A 2,500-nucleotide genomic window follows, 5' to 3' on the forward strand; every position below is an offset into this window, starting at 1 on the left:
CATCTTGCAATATGCACAAGTAGTCCTTCATGAAAGGGGCTGGAAGCTGTTTTCATTTTGACACGAGAGAGAGAGAGAGAGAGAGAGAGAGACTACCTTGCATTGTCAATTGCTAAATCTGTATATGGATAAGTAGCCTATGGTTGTCAACTTATTTTGTACGGCCATACCAGCCTGGCAACGCCCGATCTCGTCTGATCTCGGAAGCTAAGCAGGGTCGGGCCTGGTTAGTACTTGGATGGGAGACCGCCTGGGAATACCAGGTGCTGTATGCTCTTTTGCTCATTCACTTAGAAACTGAAATCTTGCAATATGCACAAGTAGTCCTTCATGAAAGGGGCTGGAAGCTGTTTTCATTTTGACACGAGAGAGAGAGAGAGAGACCACCTTGCATTGTCAATTGCTAAATCTGTATATGGATAAGTAGCCTATGGTTGTCAACTTATTTCGTACGGCCATACCAGCCTGGCAACGCCCGATCTCGTCTGATCTCGGAAGCTAAGCAGGGTCGGGCCTGGTTAGTACTTGGATGGGAGACCGCCTGGGAATACCAGGTGCTGTATGCTCTTTTGCTCATTCACTTAGAAACTGACATCTTGCAATATGCACAAGTAGTCCTTCATGAAAGGGGCTGGAAGCTGTTTTCATTTTGACACGAGAGAGAGAGAGAGAGAGAGAGAGAGAGACTACCTTGCATTGTCAATTGCTAAATCTGTATATGGATAAGTAGCCTATGGTTGTCAACTTATTTCGTACGGCCATACCAGCCTGGCAACGCCCGATCTCGTCTGATCTCGGAAGCTAAGCAGGGTCGGGCCTGGTTAGTACTTGGATGGGAGACCGCCTGGGAATACCAGGTGCTGTATGCTCTTTTGCTCATTCACTTAGAAACTGACATCTTGCAATATGCACAAGTAGTCCTTCATGAAAGGGGCTGGAAGCTGTTTTCATTTTGACACGAGAGAGAGAGAGAGAGAGAGAGAGAGAGACTACCTTGCATTGTCAATTGCTAAATCTGTATATGGATAAGTAGCCTATGGTTGTCAACTTATTTCGTACGGCCATACCAGCCTGGCAACGCCCGATCTCGTCTGATCTCGGAAGCTAAGCAGGGTCGGGCCTGGTTAGTACTTGGATGGGAGACCGCCTGGGAATACCAGGTGCTGTATGCTCTTTTGCTCATTCACTTAAAAACTGACATCTTGCAATATGCACAAGTAGTCCTTCATGAAAGGGGCTGGAAGCTGTTTTCATTTTGACACGAGAGAGAGAGAGAGAGAGAGAGACTACCTTGCATTGTCAATTGCTAAATCTGTATATGGATAAGTAGCCTATGGTTGTCAACTTATTTGGTACGGCCATACCAGCCTGGCAACGCCCGATCTCGTCTGATCTCGGAAGCTAAGCAGGGTCGGGCCTGGTTAGTACTTGGATGGGAGACCGCCTGGGAATACCAGGTGCTGTATGCTCTTTTGCTCATTCACTTAGAAACTGACATCTTGCAATATGCACAAGTAGTCCTTCATGAAAGGGGCTGGAAGCTGTTTTCATTTTGACACGAGAGAGAGAGAGAGAGAGAGACTACCTTGCATTGTCAATTGCTAAATCTGTATATGGATAAGTAGCCTATGGTTGTCAACTTATTTGGTACGGCCATACCAGCCTGGCAACGCCCGATCTCGTCTGATCTCGGAAGCTAAGCAGGGTCGGGCCTGGTTAGTACTTGGATGGGAGACCGCATGGGAATACCAGGTGCTGTATGCTCTTTTGCTCATTCACTTAGAAACTGACATCTTGCAATATGCACAAGTAGTCCTTCATGAAAGGGGCTGGAAGCTGTTTTCATTTTGACACGAGAGAGAGAGAGAGAGAGACCACCTTGCATTGTCAATTGCTAAATCTGTATATGGATAAGTAGCCTATGGTTGTCAACTTATTTCGTACGGCCATACCAGCCTGGCAACGCCCGATCTCGTCTGATCTCGGAAGCTAAGCAGGGTCGGGCCTGGTTAGTACTTGGATGGGAGACCGCCTGGGAATACCAGGTGCTGTATGCTCTTTTGCTCATTCACTTAGAAACTGACATCTTGCAATATGCACAAGTAGTCCTTCATGAAAGGGGCTGGAAGCTGTTTTCATTTTGACACGAGAGAGAGAGAGAGAGAGAGAGAGAGAGAGACTACCTTGCATTGTCAATTGCTAAATCTGTATATGGATAAGTAGCCTATGGTTGTCAACTTATTTCGTACGGCCATACCAGCCTGGCAACGCCCGATCTCGTCTGATCTCGGAAGCTAAGCAGGGTCGGGCCTGGTTAGTACTTGGATGGGAGACCGCCTGGGAATACCAGGTGCTGTATGCTCTTTTGCTCATTCACTTAGAAACTGAAATCTTGCAATATGCACAAGTAGTCCTTCATGAAAGGGGCTGGAAGCTGTTTTCATTTTGACACGAGAGAGAGAGAGACCACCTTGCATTGTCAATTGCTAAATCTGTATAT

At 46.8% G+C, this 2,500-nt stretch overlaps 8 non-coding genes across 8 annotated transcripts; all 8 read left to right on the forward strand.

Annotated features, from left to right (window-relative positions):
- Positions 1-156: 156 nt before the first annotated feature.
- Positions 157-275, forward strand: LOC146282832 (5S ribosomal RNA). The gene has a single exon (XR_014760907.1). It is a non-coding gene; the product is annotated as a 5S ribosomal RNA (ribosomal RNA).
- A 172-nt stretch (positions 276-447) lies between these two features.
- On the forward strand, positions 448-566 carry LOC146282833 (5S ribosomal RNA). Its single transcript, XR_014758769.1, has one exon. It is a non-coding gene; the product is annotated as a 5S ribosomal RNA (ribosomal RNA).
- A 184-nt stretch (positions 567-750) lies between these two features.
- LOC146282834 (5S ribosomal RNA) lies at positions 751-869 on the forward strand. The gene has a single exon (XR_014758770.1). It is a non-coding gene; the product is annotated as a 5S ribosomal RNA (ribosomal RNA).
- Positions 870-1,053: 184 nt separating this feature from the next.
- On the forward strand, positions 1,054-1,172 carry LOC146282835 (5S ribosomal RNA). Its single transcript, XR_014758771.1, has one exon. It is a non-coding gene; the product is annotated as a 5S ribosomal RNA (ribosomal RNA).
- A 178-nt stretch (positions 1,173-1,350) lies between these two features.
- LOC146282836 (5S ribosomal RNA) lies at positions 1,351-1,469 on the forward strand. Its single transcript, XR_014761783.1, has one exon. It is a non-coding gene; the product is annotated as a 5S ribosomal RNA (ribosomal RNA).
- Positions 1,470-1,645: 176 nt separating this feature from the next.
- On the forward strand, positions 1,646-1,764 carry LOC146282837 (5S ribosomal RNA). Its single transcript, XR_014761939.1, has one exon. It is a non-coding gene; the product is annotated as a 5S ribosomal RNA (ribosomal RNA).
- A 174-nt stretch (positions 1,765-1,938) lies between these two features.
- Positions 1,939-2,057, forward strand: LOC146282838 (5S ribosomal RNA). The gene has a single exon (XR_014758772.1). It is a non-coding gene; the product is annotated as a 5S ribosomal RNA (ribosomal RNA).
- Positions 2,058-2,243: 186 nt separating this feature from the next.
- On the forward strand, positions 2,244-2,362 carry LOC146282839 (5S ribosomal RNA). The gene has a single exon (XR_014758773.1). It is a non-coding gene; the product is annotated as a 5S ribosomal RNA (ribosomal RNA).
- The last annotated feature ends 138 nt before the right edge of the window (positions 2,363-2,500 follow it).

The sequence above is a fragment of the Hypomesus nipponensis genome, chromosome 6 (genome assembly GCF_054491055.1).
Source record: "Hypomesus nipponensis isolate SF chromosome 6, ASM5449105v1, whole genome shotgun sequence".
In the NCBI taxonomy this organism is placed as follows: Eukaryota; Metazoa; Chordata; class Actinopteri; order Osmeriformes; family Osmeridae; genus Hypomesus; species Hypomesus nipponensis.